The sequence below is a fragment of the Melopsittacus undulatus genome, chromosome 2 (assembly GCF_012275295.1).
Source record: "Melopsittacus undulatus isolate bMelUnd1 chromosome 2, bMelUnd1.mat.Z, whole genome shotgun sequence".
Lineage (NCBI taxonomy): Eukaryota > Metazoa > Chordata > Aves > Psittaciformes > Psittaculidae > Melopsittacus > Melopsittacus undulatus.
In genome coordinates, this window is record NC_047528.1 from 102,067,979 (window position 1) to 102,089,543 (window position 21,565).

At 42.5% G+C, this 21,565-nt stretch overlaps 1 protein-coding gene across 6 annotated transcripts in view; it reads left to right on the top strand.

Moving 5' to 3' along the window:
* Positions 1 to 21,565, top strand: part of ST3GAL6 (ST3 beta-galactoside alpha-2,3-sialyltransferase 6) — a 76,957-nt gene that overhangs the window by 14,331 nt on the left and 41,061 nt on the right. For 2 of the 6 annotated variants that reach the window (XM_005151593.4, XM_005151594.4), the window contains exon 1: positions 14,233 to 14,449. The gene's annotated coding sequence lies outside the window, so the exon portion shown is untranslated. Of the gene's footprint in view, positions 1 to 14,119; positions 14,173 to 14,232; positions 14,450 to 14,552; positions 14,705 to 15,210; positions 15,272 to 21,565 lie in introns of those variants that run through there. The other 4 variants (XM_031051260.2, XM_031051261.2, XM_031051263.2 and 1 more) reach the window with 4 other exon arrangements.

Consider the following 21,565-nt stretch of genomic DNA (forward strand, 5'->3'; position numbering starts at 1 on the left):
TCTGGGAGCATTTATTGATACATAATGCTAGACCTCACAAGCAATCTGAAGTGACATAGGGACCTTACTGACTGCTGAGTCTATTTGGTATAATCTGTCCTCTGCAATGGGAAAAATAAGCAACAGGCAACCGTATTATTTCTGATGCCAGCAGAAAGCAGCCTGTATCCCAGGTAAATTTTTAACAGAAGGTGGAGAACTAATCTGTCATAAAGAATTCATTCTTTCCCATTCAGGCTATGAGGAAGGTTACACTGATCAAGATGCAAAGAATGTCAGAAAAAAACAATAAAAGATTGGAATAATTGTGAATTGTGCAAAACCAGATCTCCTTCTCAGTCAGAGGCTTTGGGAACAGTTTGCTGCCTAAAGGTAAATTTTCTATGTTTTTGCAGAAGCAATACTGTGTTTGGTACTTTTTATAAGACTTCAAATATTACAATTAGAAGAGATGTGTTTGGGCCACTCCTTCAGGAGCTGGGAATCTTCCTGATTTAATGCCTACTGTAGAATGCACAGCGTTACAGTGCAATATTTTATAATGGCAAAGTATTTCTGGGAATATTGTGTGAATGAAATAACTTACTGATACTTATGTTTCACTGACTAGAAATGTTCTGAGTTACAGAATACTGCAGGAATAGCACCTGTCACTGGAAGGGACTTTGTGTAAAATTCTCATGATTGCAAATGAAACTTTGTAAGCAACAATGAGAAATATAACAGCAAAATAATAATTTAAAAAATAAACAATGCAAACCCAAACACACACAAGCCCAACTAAGACAGAAATAGCTCTAGGGTATCCTTTTGTGTGATACTTAACCATATTTCTCAAACTTGCATGTGATAATTATGTTTGAACACTAGAAGCCTTATTTTCATGCTATCCTCTATTTGCACGTTAACTGAGAAAAGGGCATTTGTCCTCACAGTTTCAAAAGCCTACAAAGCAGAGGAAGGAGATGCTTATGAAATCAACAGGAAATTCTATCTGGTAAATAAAACAAGAGTGTGCTATGGTCATATGCTTCTTTTCCAGCAAGAAGTACTTAGAGGGGCACAGCAACCCATATTTTCGACTCACTGCCTCACAGAAGTGAGTCTGTACAAGCCTTGCTGGCTGCCAATTTTCAAATACTGTTTCAGTGAAAATCACCTTTGAAATAAAAGGGAATTAAATTAATTGCCAGTTCTTGAAGCATTTATTAATAAAAGACTGGAAGAACTCCAAACAATGGAAGCAATGAGGCCTTGTTGTCTTCACTAAGAGGAAGTTATGGAGGCAGTACTTGCATACTTGTGCATATATAGATCTATCTTACCTCAAGGTGACTATGGCTGTGTCTCTAATAGTGAGGAGCACTGCCAAACAGGAATTGATTTGTGGAGCTAAACAATGCTAAAGGCCCAGTGTCTACACTATGTACTTTTTCAAGGTGGTCAATTTGGACTGGCTCTAGCCAGGTCCCATGGGCTGACTGTCCTTTAGCAGCTAGAGCACCAAAGCTGAATTTATCAAGTATACTTTTTCTGGTTTCTGTCCAATTCTTATAACATGTTATTAATTTTGTAGGGAGGTTTAAAAAAAAGTGGTGGGAGGATATGGAAAGATAAGATGCCTGAGGAGAAAAACTGAAGTATGAAAATGGGTGTGCTTCAGAGCAGAAAGGAGGAAGCGTGGTGAGAGGAAGAGAACAGGACTACTGAAAGGCCAGGGAAAATAGTCACCCAAGATTAGAGGTAGGTTGCAGCTCATAGGATTAAATACAGACAACAGAAATAAGAACAAAGTGGTGCTATAGTGAGTATAGCTCTTCATTTGTGGAAATGCTGGACTAGAGTAACTTTACTAGACTTCTCTATTGGCTTTACCTTCAACTGCTGAGAAATTTGTGGCATACCAGCTTTACCTTAATCATGAGTCTGATTTGAAACCCCAAATGGCCATAATGAAAGGAGGAGAGGAAATAGTGGGTGTATGCATGTGGTTCCTTATCTGTGTGTAGTCCTTACAAAGTCCTGTGGCTTTGCAGAGAGCTAAAGCACGATCCAGTGGATAAAACAGATCAATAAAAGCTTAAGGCTTTTCCAGACATGTGTAACTGTTTTTTAAAGGTGTCTACTTACTGTGTAGAAACCTTCAGAGCTTCCGCTCCATAGACAGAGGGAGAATGTTAATACCCAGGACTGTTAACTTGATTTTCAGATTTAACATTAAAGTTCCTTTAAACTTTGGCCAGTGTTGATTGGTCATCTGCTGTAGATGGTACTGGGAGATCCAAGTCTGAACAGAAATACCTGGGCTGTGAAGCTGTGCTGGCTAGGCAATGTACCAAGGCTGTGTTAGAGAAACAAACTCTTCTGGTTGGCTTTTTTTTCAGTTCATTGTAGTTCCTCCTTTCCTGAGGAGGGGTGTGTGGGGACACCTCATAAGAAGCACACTGAAAGCTTCTAGCACTATGGAGATGGTGTTCAAAACTTTATGGACTTCTCACTACTGGCATTAGAAGCCAGCTGGGTCAAGTGGCACAGACCAGATTGCTCTTGTTTCCTGAAGGTGTTTTCATTTGAAGAAATCATCAGTACAACTTTACACTCACTGAGTAATTCAAGCAATGAAAAGTTGGTTATTTGTGTAGCTATCTGCATTAACAATGTATTCCAGGTACTTCCTTCTTAGAGAGTGAACAGGACTTTGACAGACTGTGACAAACACTTACTAGGTCACCCCAGGAACATGTTTCTACAGTTTGGAATTCTCGAAAATCTGAGTCATGTCATTTCCCCATTCAAAGTTTTACTGGGGAGCTCCTTCTTGTTTTTGTCATCTCCCCATTCCAACACATACCCATGCCTGCTTGCACACCACAAAATGTTTCATGTGTTATCACAAGTGACCTACCAGGAGCAACTGTTACATTACTGTAAACAGTCAAGGTCCATTTTTGAGCAAAGCTCTAACTATATATTGAGCTTGCCTCCCTTGGTTTTGGGGGCTTCTGTTTGTTTCTTGGTGATTGCATTCATATAAGACATCTAAAACCAATTTTGAGCAAAGATTCTGCAAATCCACCTGTAATTTTTTTCTGCAAAACAGCAGTAATTACAAATGAGCAAACTTCCAGTATCAAGATTTCCTTGAAGGCAGCTGAAGAACAGGACAGATAAACTAATCAAACATACTTCATTAATCTACAAATGTGCTATTGTTTCTTATAATTAAGTTTGGGTGTTCTGCTTTTTACAAGGTAAATTATTGGCAGATTTGATATTGACAATTGACCATATTGTGCTCAGGGATAAAACATGTAGCAAGATAAACCATTAGATGCAGCTGAGCCTCCAGGCATAGCAAAAAAATATCTATTCTGAGTAAGTCGGGGGGAGGGGGGTTGTGGTTTTGTTTAACAAATAGCATGAATATTTTCTTCCCATAGTTGAAAAAGCTTTTCTTACCATAGCTGAAAACACCGATCAACCCAAGTATTAGTAAATGTCAATCTGACTGTCCTGCGTTGGTGAAACCTGCAAGGGAACATGGTAAACACATGTAGTAAGCACAAACAATTTTTCCGAAAGAAGTTGCTTGTTTAGTTGGAAGTATAACAACCACAATTGCTTTATCAACTAAGGGGAGAAGAGAGGTCCATGGACTGGATCCCAACCATGGATTATTTCTCTTTTTTACACTGGCAATTACATTTTCTGTTCCTTTTCAGCAGGCATAAAATAAAATAAAATGTGCTAATCAGATAAGTGCTTACTCTGAAGTGGAGCATCTTTCATTCTTAATTTTTTTGCTTTTATGAAAAAAAAAGAAAAGTTTGTTTGAAGTCCACAGTATAGAATTTAACCACATGCATGGGAATAGAATTGTTTTAGACCACAAATATCAGAATGATCAGATCTGCATTCTTTTTTCTTGCCCATAATTTAAATCATCTTGGCTGTCCCTTTGTTGCCTTTGACTTCATCTTAAAGATGCTGGTAGACAAAATAATCTAATTGAGGCTCTCTGAATTCTGGCTTATGGTATGTGAGTGTAAGAAAGTATTTCATAGTCAAAAGCATGGGTTGGTTTTTTTGTTTGTTTGTTTGCTTGCTTTCTCCTCTTCCTGTTATTTAGGGTAAGCTGGATTTGCTAAATTAAATCAGCTCAACAGCCAAACATTGCATTTTCAAAATTTCAGTCAAACCGATGCCTAAAAAAGTGCTAAAGTGGTGAGGTGAAATGCTGTAACAGTGAGCAACTAGATATATTTTTGCAAATCTCCACATGCTTTTTTTTCCACTATAGTTTTAATATTGTTTTTATCTTTAAATCTCTTCTATTCTCATGGCAAAAGTTAAGAACATTTTTTGAAATGCATATGTTTTAATCTGTCAGAGGCTTTTCCTCTTCAAACTAGCCACTGTACTATCTTCAGTTATTAATTACTTGTGTTTCAGGCTCGTATTTGCCAGTTGTCCTTCCACAGACATAATTCTGACACTTCCCAAACCAGGGGCAGAAAGAGATTTGCAAATCAGCAAATTCTAATATTCCGTTTTCATTCCAAACTGCAGTGAAATATAATTATGAAGCTCCCCACAGAACAGCAATCTGAAAAACACTGGTTTGCCAATTTCAACAAATTAGGACTGAGGCAGATGAAGAGAGTGCAGGCTTCCAATTTCAAAAGCCCCTGGGTTCAGCACAGAAGTTGGGACTTCATTGTTCCCTTTTTTGTAGTGGGATAGCAGGAGATGGAGGGGAGCATCTGTGATTCTCTGATTTCTAGACTATCGGGGCAAGGAATATAAAAATCCTTCCTGAGAGGGCTGCCAGGATCTGTAAGGCTCCTGATATTTCTAACTTTAGAAGAAACAAATCTGCTTTGTAGGCTGTCTGTGGTCCAAGACAACAGAAGCACTCCCCAGAGTCTATCTACTGGACTTCTGAGGAGCTCAGTGAGTAAAACAGCAAGAGTTCAAGCAGGATCCCAAGGGAAAAGTGCCTTTTGTCTTTGATTTAAAATGTATTCATTAAAAGTTCCCTAACAACTGTAATTGTAGATGAGAAAAAGCAAGTGGTCTGCATAATGATGACTGAGTATCAGAGGAAAGTTGCCAGCCGTGACTGGCTGCAAGGTCAGATGCAGCTAATATAAATCTCACAGAATTTCTGCCCCATGATGTCTCAGTGATGTCACATCTACACTGACTTAAAACAGTACTGACACCTTTCCTCAGCTTTATAGCCACAGCTTGCCCTGATCTTATTCCTAAACTGTGAAATGCTTTCAGAGCATCTGACAGTTGTCCACAGGACCGGTAGATTCCAGCAACTGAAGACTGATCTGGACCCATGATGTGTCTGAATTGCAGTGTTGGCTCAAACTCTCATTTTTTATGACACTTTGGACATATGTAGAAGTTATTGTCAAAACCCAGTATTTGATTAAAAAAACCCAAAACAAACTAAACCTGTGCAATGTCAAAATAAAACCCAATCCTTTCCAACAATTTTGTTTTGTTTGTGTAATATTTTTAAGCCACCCTTTTTCTTTCCCTTCTTCTTTCTCTGTTTGCCTACTGGTCTGAGAGACCTGAAAAATCAAGATATATGTCATCGCTTATGTGGCAGCAGTTTGGTGTATTGGTTCAAGACGCAGCCAGGCATATGTTTTGAAGATGGCAAACAGGCCACTTTTTTTGTTCTTAGAAAGCAAATTTTTTCCACTCAGAGTAGCACATTACAGCATTGTTACATTCATTTTGTGGAAGATTCTTAACACTGGAAGATGCTTGCATAAATTTTAAGAGAACACTAAAAATATCCAGTAGGCTATAGTGACAAGTGATATTAATTTATCTGTTTTCTAAATCTCCCTTGCAGCTAAATAAAACCAAGTAAAACATCATGGTTTCTGTAACAAGACTATGAAGCCTCAGTGGCATCACTGTGCCGGAGTCATACTAAGTGAGTGCTGGTGAGGCTGCTTCCAAGGTAGCTCCTAAAACAAGCTCTGAAGAGTAACCTGACCCTGTGCTCCCTGCAGAGGCAACTGCAGGGGAGGAGAGCCGCTCCCTGAACTTTTCTGTTAGTTGAAGGAGATAACTGTTAATGACAAAAGAACAGTCTTACTTCCAATCCCGTTGTTCTGTTTTCCAAAGGGTTATCTCCATGGAGATTAGAACTCAGTTCTGAGTGTTCCAGATTCACCTCTGCTGCCAGAAGAGTCCACATTTAGTTAAGGATCAAGGTTAAAATATGCCTGCAGTAGAGTATAGTTGGTAGTGTGTAGTTCAAACGTGTGCCAAGGTCAGTGCAGAGGGAAGGGACTATCTGAGCTGCTTAAAAGCTGCTGCCAGTGCTGTTAGCCTTTACCCAGTGAGAGCTGACTGAGCAGGCAAGACTCCTCTGCTGAGCTAAAGGCTCATTTAAATTATTTGTACAGCACAGTTTTGCTAAGCACTGCAGAGAGTCTGGATTGGGGACATCACCTTTTTATTGTATCCTGAATTGCTGGATGTTTTTTGTTTTCATTGACTTCAAGTGGATCACCATAATTTTCCTGTTTATAATGCTGATCCAGAGCATGAACAAAAATACCATGGAGGAAAAGACAGGGTGAGAGGCATACTGAGACCCATCTGCCAAGAGTACAGGTATCTGCTTCAGATTTATTTATGCCAATTAACAGGAAATTAGCAGGGCTTCTTGCCCCTCCTTCTGCGGCAATGGTCATCGCCTGAACTTCACTTATGATTCTTCTTATGATTTTCTGCAACTTCCAGTCTCACTGTTAAGAAGTGCTCATCAAGACCAAAAAGACCACTGGCATAATCTGATTCAGTCCTCCTACCATAAGTAACTACATGTAATAAGCAGGTGGACATTTTTAAGTATCCAGAAGGGTAGTTGTCTTGTTCCTTGTAGGTGTGAGAGACGAAAGAGCCCCAGACTCTGATTCTTGGCTGGCATACTTAAGTAGGCTTTATCCCACAAGGTGGGAAAAGGCTAGAGGAATGTCCATGCCTTTAAGGACAGGGAGTGCCCCAGAAAAGGTGGGTACAAGTGGGTTTCCCAAAAATGGGATGTTTTCTCTAGCAAGAGAAAAGGCAATGGCTGCCAGACCTGAGGATGATGTTAACAGGGTGGAGTTCTTTATGGGAGCAGATGTGAAGAGAGGGGGAGACATTTTGCACCAAAAGAGCTGTAGTGCTCAGGGGCTTGGAAGGTCTGTGGCATAGCCATGCAACTTTGCATGGCAAGTTTCTTGTTCAAAATATCCATAAAACATCTCCTTCATAGTCCATCCATTTATATTGTGCCAATGCTTTACAACAAACATAAGGCTTCTAGGACAAGGCTAGAGAGCTAAAGGATAATGTGCTGTGGACCAAGGGCACCAAGTCTCCAGGCTTCTGCTATGGCAAGGAATTCATTAAATTTGCAGCCAGTCTGTACCCCTTTGTTCTCCTGCCAGCATTGTTTAGCTGCTCTCACAAGCTGACAGGCTGGCTATTCTCAGTGTAACCCTTCTCTGCATCTTCTCCAGAACTGTTATGTTCTCAAGTGTGAGAACCCAAATTGTATGCTGTGTTCTGGGGGAAACACCAGAATTTGGTACACCTGCATCAGTGCTTCCCTACCTCTAGCAGAGAAATACTATCTTACCTAAGGCTTGTTCTCCTTTTCTGTGAATGGCTGAAGATTTATTTGTTGTTTACTTCAATCATCTTTTGTATGTCCTTGCTCATTGGACTTCTGACAAATCCAGCCTCAATCCTATGCATCTGTCTCTACACCATATCTTTACTGACCAGGACTGTTTACTATTTGTAACTCCTAAGAAACTCTCTATGGTGTTTTTTTTCCACCTACCTATTCAGGCCTAAAGTGCTCCCAAGAAGATTTTTCTTTTGCTTGGATATATACATGGAATAGTTTTATACCTTTGAGGTAGATTTATTCTAATCTTCCTCCACATTCAAGTCTCTCAGCTCTTCAGTCCAGGTACATTCACTAATGATATTCCTTAATTTTACAATTTTCCCTTCTGAAGTTGAAAATTTAGTTACCAATCTGCTTCTGTTTGTCATTCTGTTCGATGTAAATGGAAACAGTTGCTGAGAACTCAACCCAGTGCTGTTTTCTGTGACCAGCTTTTTTGAGTATCTTTATTACTTACTAACTTGGGATTGTCTCTTTATGTTGACTACTGAGAAGAAATGTGGCAGCTATTGTACACATGGCTAGCTGGGCCCAAGTTTACTGTTAGAAGTATTTGTTTCCCAAATAGTATCTGGGAAGCTGAAGCTGACCTTGGCACAATTCCCAGTAGTGTTTCTATAATAACATTTCAGTGACAGACCTCTTCTTGCACCATTATATTTTAGCTGCAAACCAGAAAAGCCAGATTTCAATGAGGGTCTGCATCAGAAACAAGTACCCACCAAAAAACAAAGGCTCTGAGCAGGTGGTCTGGGCTGCTGGAAGTGGAGCTTCCTGTTCAAGTACAATGGTAAATTTTATGATGAGTTAGATGATGAGTTGAGTGACAAATGGCTTATTTTTTAATCACTTACAAAGATCACTTGATGTTTTCCATGGATCTGGATGCAATGACTAAACACTGAAGTAATGTGGTAAGATTGCAAATATCTTGGGATATTGGCCTATTGGTCATATTCACACAGGTCAGATACGGCTTCCATTTGGAACAGGAGTAGAGCAGTAAAATAGAAGAGCTCACTTGATGAGCTATTGTTTTCCTGGGTTATGGAGACCAAGACAACCTTTTCTGCTGTAGGGCTGCTTTGTTAACCTGGAGTGCTGTGAAGGAAGGACTCCCTCTCCCACACCACTAGCTCTATTTTATGGGGGTATCAACTGGATTATTCCAACGTGTTGCAAGTGACTGGCCTGTAGCAATGGTCATTATCTAGCAGAAGTCATAAGTGGGTAAGTCAGTTTTGGGAAGAAATGCACATAAAATATTCCCAGCTGTTGCACCTACATTCAAGGCTGAGTGCAGCTTGAACTCTTGACTCTAAGAAACATGTAGAGTACTCTTCTTAGCCTGTCTCTTGTTGAAATTAGCCTGCTGTTCATGTATGACAAGGTTTCTAAGCAGCTTCTGTTACACCACTCCTGACTTATAATGCCTCACCTGGCCTTCTCACCCTTCTTGGAGTCTAATCACAGCTATTTGATCACTTTTATAACCCTGTTCTGTATCTTCTCTTGCTGCATCATATTTCAAGCACAGACACAATCTGAAGAGGATCTCGTGGAAAAACTACTGCTACAAACCAGTAAAGGAATCTAAGCCAGTTAACACTGGACAAAGAAGAGTTTGAAGCTGAAAGGTTGTGTATCTCAGACCTTCAGTAGCTGCCTTAGTGCTTGTAATAATGACTCAGCTGTACAGGTGAAGCCAGCAGGACACAGAAAGTTGGTAATCTGGAGGCTGGAATGATAGGCTGCGCAATGGGGAGTCTATGGGAATAACAGAGAGATCTTTTAAAAAATGCACAGAAAGAAACTGGGCATTAAGCTGTGCTTAAAATTGTAAAGGTATTTCACATGCTGGCCTGTCCTTGGAAAGGAGACAAGGAGCAATGAATTCTGGCATAGTACTGTAGGAATCATAAAAGGAACAGGTATTTCATCTTCCAAAAGAGGCTTATGTCAGTTGTCTGAGTACACAAGGTTAAGTGGGGTAGGGACCCGGAGCCCCAGGTTCAAGGACTTCGTGTTCTCTGAGCTCAAAGCCCATCTGCATTTAGCACCTGGACTGTGACCTAGAAGCAGACTGCCCTCTCCCTCTGCTTCCCCCAGCTGGTTGCTCCTCCTGTGCACCACCTCACCTCTCTCCTCCCATTCTTCCCTCATGCCGGATGACAGCCAGCATCCTCTGTGAACAGCAGTCCACTGTGTGCCTGTGAGCTACAGGGAGGGTACTGCCATGTGTCTGTCAGGTGGATGACCTGGGTCTTGAGACCTATGTTTCCTAACAGGGGAGGAAGTACCAACTCTTGTCCCTTTTCCCTGTGGGAAGGGCTGCTTTCAGTGCTGTGAAGATTCACTTTGGGTTACCTTTAGATGCATGTAGAGGTGGAGTCATGCCAGTATACTGTCATCCATTTTAAGGATGGGGGGGACAAGTGGGAAACTTGGCAGCTGGAAACAAGGTAACAAGTGGAGGAGAGGAATCTGCAGTTTAATGTTGCTTTTGATCTGATGAAAACCACTAGCTCAGGACTCATTTTCCATAATTTTGCAAACTGTTTCCCCTTCTCCTTCCTGCTGTTTTGCTTGCAATGCTCTTCAGGTGGGTGTGTTTTGACCTATTTCTTCCTCTGCACGTGCCTAGTGAAGCATAGGGATGTTTAGTGCCTATCGGATAATGTATTTCTTTATGGGCTTGCAGATTCTCTTATGTATAGCTACATGCCCTGAGGGCTTCACTCTGGTTGGCAAATAACACTTCCTAATGTGCTTGCCACTTCAGATTGCATTGGATTGGCTGGCAAGGAGGCTGTCTCAGCCTACCCAGGTTACCTTCGGGACATTTCTTGTGTCCTGTGCTTTGTTTGCTTGTGTCCTCTCTCCCAGGCCGAATACAGCAGCACTGCACAGCCTGGGGCAGGAGAAAGCACTCTGCACTTCCCAGGAAAAAAACAGTCCCTAGAGACCATGAGAGCAGTCACAGCCTACTGTAGCTTTCAACCAGGTCTTGAAAATGTGACCTTGAACGAGGTGGGGGTTGCATGCTATGAACATGCTATGGGTTCCTATGAGACACCCTACAGCAACTAACCAGGTTTTTCAAAGCTTCTGAGACATGCTTTAGCAAGTTGTCTCCTGGCAAAGAGTCTCTGGAAGAGCTATCATGCAATCACAAATGGGTGACTAAACAAGCTACGTGAGGCCTGGTGCTTACTGCAGCTTGAACAGTCAGTGCAGTGGAGAGCAGTCCCCTAGCATATAGGGCACAGGGACTGAGAGAAATTCTGTGAAACAGAGTTGTGCTGAGATAGACTTTGGAGCTCAGTAGCAGAGATTTGGGAATGTATGGGACTTGGCACTCTTCTCATGGTGTGACATTAAGAAGATTAAGATCAGACTGTGATGGTAGGTAGTAAAGAGGAAAATGAGTGGAGAAGGGATGTTGTGACAGTCTGTATTTCTATAAATGCATTAATCTCGTAAAGTAATTAATAAAGGGGGACAGTTCCGTTGCATTTTAATTCTAGGACCAGAGGTGTAGTGTATGATAGACTGAATAGTGCATTGTGTACACAGAGCCTGATTACTCATCTTGCTTATTGGATTGCTGGAGAGGAAATCACTTTTATGATGCAGCAACTTTCCATTCTGTTTATTCCATATTCTCTTCAGTTTTGCTTTTCCCATGTTCAACAGTTTTTCCTTCCATTTCCTGTAATTTTTCTCTTTGTTTTCTCCAGTTTTTCATGCGAGGTACAGCCTGACTGTAGCATTTTCCTTTGTTTTTTAGTTTAGCTCAGGAGGCACATGGTTTCTCCAGGAGGTAAAATATTAGTCCATTTTATCTAGATTTATTTTAGTTATTTTGCATTTAAAGGTTTCTGTGGCTTTTAGGTTTGGTTTGGGAGAAGTTTGTGTCTTGGGAGAGTTGATTTTGTACTGAAATAGCAAAAAAAATCCGTTGACTTTTTGTTCACATGCATTGTTTTTGCTTGCAGGAGCATTCATTTGCCTTCCTGCTAGTCATCATCTTCCAAAGCATTTTGAAAGCTACTCATTGTTGTCAAATCATTGCTGACACCATTTGTGTGCAATAGACTATATCCCAGATAAGTGATTCCTTATACTTTCTGCCAAGTAAATTCATCGGTGTTGCAGATGAGTTACTAACTTCTTGCTTGTGCAGATCCTTTTGAAAATACCAAGGAGCTAAACTTTTTTTGCACTGTATTAATTGTTCAAATTGCCATTGAATCGTTGGATTTAGTTCAACATATTTAGATGACAATAAACACCAGCTTTCATTCTGTTGATGGTCGTGGACAGTTACAGTTGCCAGAAGATACTGAAGTGAAATTACATTATTACAAATTAGACTATTATATTGCCTGACCAATGTAGTTGGAATTTGGGATTTTGCAGTTTTTTGCAAATAGAGATGTATTCCAATGTCTTAGATACAATCCCTTGAATTTCTTACACATGCTGCCTTTAAGCAAGGGAATAAAACTGTGAGCAACAGGTCCTCTGTTCACAGCACTACATCACCTATGGACTTTGTCTGCAAATGTGATGCTTAGATCTTCCTAGACCTAAACACCTTGTGCAAGACTTGCAGAAAACTGACAAGCACATAACTTACAGCCAGCTGTAAAATCAAATGACTTCTAAGTCATCACATAGTATCCCCATAGCAACATTGAATATGTCTAACTAGCTTCAGAGATGCATCAGTGACTTAGATTGGTCTCTCTGAGCCAGTGGCTCAGCCCTGCTAACAGCATGTTCCATATTCTTCTCCCATGTGTTTTTCAGCCTGCCCAAAGATTCATGTTAGACTGTTATTAATACCCAGGTTAGCTAGTGTGAAATGAGCTCATGCCCATGAACTCATGCACAAAAGATGCAGCTGCAGCACATGCATCCTGTCTGGAACAGAGGCAGGAATAGCATCCATTTCCTCAAGGTTTCCTACACTTCTCTGTGGTGAATAGTCTCAGCATCTTGTTCTGCAAAAATCTGGCACATCCTGAGAGTAAGTTCATCCTGTATCCTAAACAAAGGCGAGGCATGCAAAATAAAGCAAGGCCAGCACAAAATAATACTGGACTACACAATTTAAGACTGAGTATAAGCAAGGGGGTGGATGTGAGGTCACATAACCCATCTTCTGGTATTTCCTAACTTCTGACTCCTTCATTGTGCAACCTTAATGATTTTTTTTTGGTTTTTTTTTAGTTGATTTTGTGCTTGTCATACTTAGATGAGTTGAAGGATAAGGACAGAAGAGATGAGAGCTAATAGGAAAAACATGTAATAGAGTTAAACTAATTTTAGAAGGCAGGTAGTTTAGCTATATACTTTGAAGTAACCAGGTTTTGTAAAGACCAGGATGTGAAGGATGAAGACCTGCGGAATCTCTTGGGAGAAGGGGGCAAATGTATGAAGGTATTTTCAGCCCAAAGTAAGACAAATTACAGAGAACCAAACTTTGGTTCCCAGCCCAAAACACACTGAAAGCCATCTCAGCAGGCTACAGAGTGGGATAGTCCCTTAAGAATAGCTAAAAATTCCCTGCTTTGAATCTGTTATTTTTGTTACATGTAGGCTGTATAAAACTGCTGCAGAGAAGAGACTCCACCTCTGGTCATTCCCAGTGACAGTCACCAAAACCCCAAGAGCTGCTCTTCCAATAAAGGAAGCATCTTGTTCTGATACAATGCTAAAGGCATACCACAAAAATATAGAAAATTGTTGGGTTAAAAGTGGGCAGGATTACATTTGAAAGAGAACAATTAGATTATTAATAACCTCTCAGACTTCTTCTAGCAAAATACCACATTGACGCAGCACAGTAATCCAGGTAAAATGATATTTTTTCCCCACCCCCTTTATCATTGACAGAATTACTTATTAACTTTCATTTCCAAACAGTAACACCCAGGCCCGCGTGGCTGGCTGTCATAGTGTGAAGAGTTTTCCAGGAGCCCCATGACTCCCTCCTGTGCTGGTCGTACAGGGTGGGGTTCCGCTTTTGGAGCTCTTCAGGGGGGTAGTTGATCCCCTAATGGCGTTCGCTGGGGCTTGGCCAGAAGGGAGCGAGGTACTGGGGGAAGGAGAATCCTGCACCTGAAATAACCTCTGTGGCTTTCAGCTTGCTTGGTTCCCCCTCCTCTTTTCTCCCCTAGGTAACAATCAGTTTGTTATTTGTTAATTCCTGGAGGCTGGGGAAGCACTGGTGGGGTGGGAAAGGTTCAGAGGGGGTTGAGGGAGGCTCTACCCCTCGCTTTGTGGGTCTCCCGCCCCCCCTGGGCTGGCGGGGCGGGCGCGGAGAGGGACGGCTCCGGCCCAGGGGAGGAGGAAAGAGAAACAGTGGCTGCAGCCGAAGTCAGTCAGAGAAGATACGGTCATTATTGAGGGAGACGGAGCAGCGTTTTAGTTTTCTTCACGTGAGTCCCTCCTCCCCCTGGAAGGCTTTGGCTTTTTAATTTGAGGAGGAACCAGTAGACTCGAGCTGAGTATTACCTCTGTCTAAACACACAACGTGCTTCTTTTTACGTTTTCTTTTGCAGACGGGGCTCAGCTGGAACCAGCTCTCTTATTTGTCCTTACGATAAACACCGCCGGGCGGGAGTAAGGCCGATAGCAGCCTAAGCGGCCCTGATAAGCGGCAAGTCCTGTCCCCCTTGCTCGGATGACTTAAAAGATCTGGTGTGCTGACAACTGGTAAGTGCACACCTCTCCTCTACTTTATAAAGTGTAGCGAGCTCTGTAAAGAGCATTGGCTGGGAGGATCTCGTGGATGGTGCCCAAACCCGTAGGACCAGGCACGCCAAAAGCCTTTATTCTCGGGTTTGCCGGCGTTCTTGCCGTGAGCCGTCTTCCTTCCCACCGCGCTCTTGCGTTATTTCAAGCCGGGAAAGCTTCCAGCTAACCTCGTGTAAAGCCTACATGTGTTTCCAATTTTAAAACCTCCTTCAGGTAAGTACTGATGGCAGCAGCTGCCAACAACATTGCTATTTAATGTAAATGACTGTATATTCAAAGGTAGACCTGGCTATTCGAATACATCAGCGTGTTCCTGGGTGAAAGCATTCAAGGAATTAATTGAATTTCCAAAGAGATGAAGCCTGCCTCTACAAGCTTCCTTTGAAAGGAATACAATTTTAATCGGCTTGAGGGCTGGTTGAGATGAGATGTCCCAGACCTTTCCCAGAGGTTCCTGGGAGCTTCCTGGTAAAAATTAACATCGCGGCGTCGCAGGGACCCGGTTACCGCTGGGGATGACCCTGACTGAAGCTGAAGCTCTGCCGCCGCCCGGCTCGCCGGAGGAACTTGAATGCGCTTGATTCCCCATACAGGCTCCCGGTGCTGGGGCCGGCTCTCGGCCCCAGCCGGAGAAGGGCCCCTCGGGGGGCGCGCTCCCCAGCGGGCGGCGGGGGCAGCCGCGGGCACCGGGGCCTCGCTCCAGCCGCCGCTGCGCAGCGCGGGAGGAAAGGCCCGCGCCGAGCTGGGGGTCCGGCGGGCTGCAGGCCACCACCTAGCCAGGTAGGCGGCCCAGGAGGCTCGGGGTTGGGGGCTGTGAGGGAAGGGGCCATCCCCGTTTCCCCGGCGGCTGCTCCGGGAAGGAGCTTGGCTTGGGAGGGGAAAGCCGTTCGCCTCTCTCCGGCCTCCTAGAGCAGCCCCGCTGGTGGGCGGCAGGCGGAGCCGGTCCCAGCCCCGCGGCCAGCCGCCGGGCCGCATGCTGCTGCCCCCGAGAGCCGCCCCGCGAGCGGTGAGTCGCGGTGAGGCCCGGCAGGCGGTTACAGGGAGGGTGGGCGGTGGTGGGGCGCCGGGTGGGGGCTCCGGAGCCGGGCAGGGCAAGGGGAAAGTGAGCACATGCGGGCCGGGCAGCCCCAGCGTAGGGGGAGCCTCCAGGGAGCGCTAGCGGCGGCGGCCGGCAGCGGTCCGTAAATGGAATTTGAGGGGAGACTCGTGGCTTCTGCTGAGGTGCTTGGGTCTGGTAATCCCAGCGTGTTGCCATGGCTGCCGGTCAGGCAGGTTCGGATAGAGGATTGCTTCTACTGGGGGCACCGAAAGGGAGAGACTGACTGCCCCTTGGAAATGCCCAAGGCCTAGGGGAAGGAACAATGGCTCTGTGGGTAGACTCAGCCTGAAGCTATGCAAATCCATTACTTGTAGTTTAGGGAAGAAACAAACCCTGGAAGTTTTATGTTCTCTTCTTTTTTTTTTTTTTTTAAAAAAGAAGTCTAGATTATTTTCTGGCAGTGGGGGTGGTGCTTCTATTTTAGGTATTGCAAATTGTGAGGTCAGGCTTGTGTCCCCTCGCAAATTAAAATTTCCAGCCAGATGAACAGCTCAGCTGTTGTGCTCCTGCTATCCAGCTGAAACTTTCTGTCCAGGTTTCTTCAGGTTTTGTCCCTCTCTGTACCCACTTTATGTCAATCTGTTCTTCCATACCTTGTGGTTGCAAAACGATTTAGAAAGGACAGACTTTGTGATGGGATGAAATTGTTTTAACCTGGCAATTCTATTGTAGCTGAACTGTCTAAAAACATTGTTCATTAAAAAAATACATATGTACTTTGTGGTGAATGCCATGGTACTATACTTAAAAAGCTACATTCGGAGTCGGCTTAAAGGAAAAGGAAATGTGTATGGAGCAAGGCTTCTTACCCATCCATTTCCAAATAGGATATATTCTTATCTGATTAGCTCATAGAACTGAAACTAAAATAGCTTTCCTTCCACATGTAAGATAGCACGACCATATCCTTGTTTTTATTCTTCTCACCTATGTGAAATAAACCTATAAACCTTTCTTTACATCTTTCTTGATACATTACCTGCTTCTTTAGCATGTCTGTCTCTCTGTAAGTCAATTTATTTCTTAAACTTAAGGCTATAGTATTAAAGGTGGGTAAATCCATGATCTCCCTAAGGGTCATTTTAGCTGTAGACGACCTCTTTTTTTTGTGGGATGTATGAATCATCTGTTGAGACTTGTGTGACTCCCTGTGTTCAAGTACGCCCCTGTTCAAAACTAGCAGAAAAGTTTCTCTGTGAGATCAATTCCCTGTTGCTGAGGTGCCTTTGGGAGCAGCTGCAGAGCATGTAAGCAGGACAGCCAAACCTGAAAGCCGGCAGGAAGATCACAAGTGCCTGAGTTGTGAATAAGTGGGGAAATAGACAAGTTACAGTGTTCTGGCTATAAAAGGTGATTGGTGTATAGTATGTACTATAGTATAACTACGTAGGTATGAGGTAGTGTGTGTGCTGCTGAATAATAGCTTTAGCAATTACGAAGGGGAGTTGCCTCACTGAGGAGGAAAATACAGTAACTGATGGGGCAGTGGGTCTCATTTGCAGGGGCAAGTGCTTGAGACACTTCCACTGTCTCCTCAGACCTTTGAAAGCTTACATGCAGAGACAGTTTTATAGCACTTCAGATGATTGCTTTCTTCCTTGTGTGATCGTTTTTGGATAGAAGGCAGGGACTGTGAAGAGTTTTTCTTATGATAGCTTCTTTGTGTCTTTAACACTTTTATCCTGGCCTGTTTTCATTGTTAGTTTCTGGGCACACCACGATTAGTGCCTTTCAGTAAAGGTTTGATCTGTTCTCCCAAGACAGGCTTGGTAAAGGTCTCATACACTGCTTTGGCTGATTTGGGTTTTTTTGTTTGGTTTTTTTTTTCTTATGTTTGTATGCTTCGTATGCTGCTGGAGATTGGTTCAAGTATTTTGGCTTGGAAGTGGATGTAGTGTGATTGGTCATTTGAAGATGGAATATGTACATGAGGTGGTCCACAACATTGACTCAAAGAGCTTGTAGGGGAAGGCTCTTGCTTTTTTTTTTTTCTCCACGGTATAGCTTGAGCTGTAGCACAGCATCTTGGTTTGTTTGTCTTTCTACCTTAACGTTAACGTTATTTTACTAAGAGGCATGAAAGGTTTTTTTTACTGTGTGTGTGATGAGAGGTACTCTGCTGTGTCTCCCTAGTTAAGTGCATTTTAGGAACAGGCTCAAGATTACTTGAAATACATTTTACAGGCATCTTTCTTTACAGGTGGTTGCACTATTTTAGCTAATGTGTGCTGTGTGTTTAGGTGGAGATAAATTTATCAAGCTTATGACAACTCGTCATTTTTCGAGTAATTTGTTCATTGATTTCTTTGGCATTATAGGGAAGCTAGTAAATAATATTGTGAAATTAATTTATGGGGTAACTGAATGTACAGGGTTTTTTCTTTTTCAGAGTCTCTAATTTTTACCACCTGTTTACTCAAAAGAGCAAGAGCTTTGTAGCAGAATATCCTCCCCTCCCCCCAAACTTCCCCATTAATCTGGTTTCTCCTACTTCCATTTTTGCTGTGTTATGTGTGGCTACTTCTGTACCTATTCATAGTCCGCAAGGGAAATTAAAACTTCTCTGTCCTGAAAGAAATCTTTCTTTCATCCTGCTACAGAAGAATGAAAAGAACCCTCAGTTTTTCTTGATGTATACTGAGGTTGGAGGGAAAACATGATGTGCAAGCTGTTGTTTCCTTTACAAGTCAGCTTTCCGTGGTGTGTGAAAATTATTCTCACTTTGTGGCTTAGTGCAGTAATTGCTGATATCTGTAGCTACTGCTTGTGCAGAATGGTTGAAAAGCTGAAAAGTGATGGGCAGTATTAGCTCAGGTGTGCTATGAAGCAAAAACAGTGAACACGTGGCTTGTGTGTAGTATTGCTGCCTTTTGAAAAGTGCATTGAGCAAATGGAGGTGCAGAATGTTGCAAAATACTTTGTGGTACTGCTTCTTGCTGTGTTCTGTACCTGCCATCTTCAAATATCATCTCCTTTTAAAGTTCATTTTGTTTGAGTGGGGTCTCTTCAGCTTTCAAAGTTGGTCATTCTTTGGTCTTGAAGGTAAAAGCCTTGATATCTCAAGAGGAAGCACTGCAACAGATTGAGCAAATTTTAAGCTTCCCCGGATAATACCCAAACTTTGCATGTAATTGTTCTGCACTGCCTCTGCTTCCAGCTTTGGCAGCAACAGCAAAGCTGGAGTACATTGTGCTAGAGCTATTCTTTACATTCCAGCCCCCGTGGGGAGCCAGGAAGAGCAAGGAAAAAACTTGAATAGCCCCCCACTTGCCCTGGCTGGGAAGGGAAGGCTGGAAAGTCTGAGGACCCACAAAGCTGATCCTCCCTCCTGTTAGAAGGGCAGGAATGGAGTAATGAAGGAACTGGTTTTAAGAGCTGACAGAAATGAAATGAAGTTCAGACTTAATTATTGAACCTCTTCTTAACATCTCTTGATTTAGAGTGTAATTTTCCATTCCGTAGGGGAATATTGCTTTCTTTTGGGCTGCTAGCCAGTAGGAAACTTTGTGAGATGGGTGGCTAGCAGTCTTGGATTTCCACTGAGTCTTCAGCTCACTCTGAGGAAAACTTCTAGTCCTTGTGAGTACAAGTTCAGGAAACGATGAAATAAGGATCAGCTGCTGCAGAGCTCAGAAGAGTTCTTTGTTAGACTGGATCAGCAGACTGGCACTTGTGCAGTGGTAGCTGGCCACTGCTTTCTTTCATTGCTGCTTTTCAGAGCCCTTTGGCCAGCAGAAAAATGAGAATGGTGTGAGGGGCATGTCACTGTATTACCTGGAGCCTTGGAAGAGGATAATGGTCATTTAATATAATGCTCATTTAATAGTCAATACAAAATGTGTGTATAAAATACAAATTATACTCCATGTGGGATGGAGGGCTGGGGGGGAGAATTTGTGGGTTTGCCATTATCTTTCTTTTTTTTCTAGTATATATATATATATATATATATATATATATATAGGTTATAACTGGGCTCTGTTTTGGGCAGCTAATTTTTTTGCAGGTGTGTTGTGCTGAGATTTTTTTTGGCTACACAATGACCCATGGTGGGTCACTGATCTGTTTAGGTAAAGGAGTATACAAGTACTCTAGCATAACACAAGGGACAGTGTGGGGAAGGAGCTGTTGGGTTTTCCTCACTGCAGTGGAGAGAGAGGGAGGTGCTTGCTGCTGAAGAGCTGTTGTTGCTGAATGAAGGCACAACTTCATTCATCTTTTGACAGTAAAAATAGATAATTCCTGTTTCTGTGAGGTTCTTGAACTTGCCTCTCCGTCCTCCACCAGTGTCATGTCTGAGCACCCTGGAAACATATCACCTGCATCTTCACAGTGCTTCAAGGTAGTCTGAAGTCAAATGTGTGGGATTGAGACCAGGACAAGAGGGTTAGTGGTATAGATGGGAGATACCCTGTAGGGTTTGTCTGAACATAACATTTGCACAAGATTAAGTGGAGCCATAATAATAAATCCTCTTGAAGTGTGAGAACAAGTTAGGATTTGTCTGTATTGGTGAGTGCGTACAAGGCTTGCTAGCATGTGGTAGCTAGTCTTGATCATGCCCCTAGTGTAGACAAGTTACTGCCTTCTCATTTGGTTAGCTGGGAGACTGTTAAGGGAAAACTGCAGCTTGCCCAAATGTTTTGCAATATTTAATGGGACACAGTGACTTGCTCGCCTTAGCTGAGAATTGACTTAATTGCCTCAGATGAGACTCTGGAAGGCTGTATAAGCTTATTTCCCCTACTCCCTAATTTTATAGCTACCCACAGCAGTTTTAATTCCCCACTCTCATAAAATTGAGGGCCTCAATATTGTGTTTGTAGTGAAGTGCCCTGTGATTCAGCAGCTCTGATGTAGCAGTAACACTTCAGTCTCCTTTGGTGGGTTTCCTGTCCTTTTATTTGCCCTGGCTCCCAAGTATAGACACTGGTGGGTCCATAAGAGGATGATAGAAAGAGTAGGCAGTGATGTTATCTGCCAGATCCTGTAAGAAGCAATTGCAGATGCTGCAAGGGGAACTAACCAGAAAGTCAACAATGTGCTGTCCCTAAATCGCATCTCCTCTGTCACTGCTGGGGACAGACTAGTGGGCGTGATGAATATTGGTGTGACATAGCAGAGTGTTTCTTGTGCCTGTGTTGCTTGCTTTGTGCAGTAGAGCACAGGCCATGCATGTAAGCTGGATTTTGAGTATCCAGGTGGTTAAAATTACTGGTCACTGTAAATAGCAGTTGTATGGTTTCTCAGGATTGACTGCCTTTTCTTTCAAAACATGTTAAACACTGTTACTTCATTTGCATTGGAGCCATTTGAACAGAATAGCTGTTTTCATTCCTTCTTTCTTTTGTGCTAATGGCATGCCATAATTTGCTTTCAGTGTGAGATACAGGCTTTTCATGGTTTAAGCCTTAAACCTTAGTTTAAGGATTTTTAATCTACATTTTAATCTACAGTGAGAATGTTGTTCAGAGCTTTTCAGAAAGAATGGTAAAATACAATATTCATCTCATTCTTCGGATTTCTCAGCAAATATTTCCTATGTTAAATGCTAACTGGTGTCAGTGACTTTTTGAAGTTGTGTGATTGAAGTCAGCTAACACCATTAAGTGACTGAAAGGGGTATTTAAAATGTTTAACTTCAGGCCACTGTTTTGTGAAACTTGGACACTTACATATTTGTGCAAGGCTTTTCAAAATTTTAGCACTTTTTTAATGGCCAGAGGCTTTTATAATATCTGCTACAATTGTGTGATAAGCAGATATAATGAAACCAGGTTTCTGATGTCTTTCTGTATGTAGACTTTCTGATCTTTAAAGAAAGATGATCTTATGGCACTTCTTTGTTATACTAAGCTATTTTTGCAAAGTTTGTGCAGGTCTCAAACACATTAAGTTCCTAATCTGTCAAGTTTGACTGAAATTAGCCAGAGGGGTTCAAAAGTTCTATAGGGAAGGAAGGAAAGGACATGTAT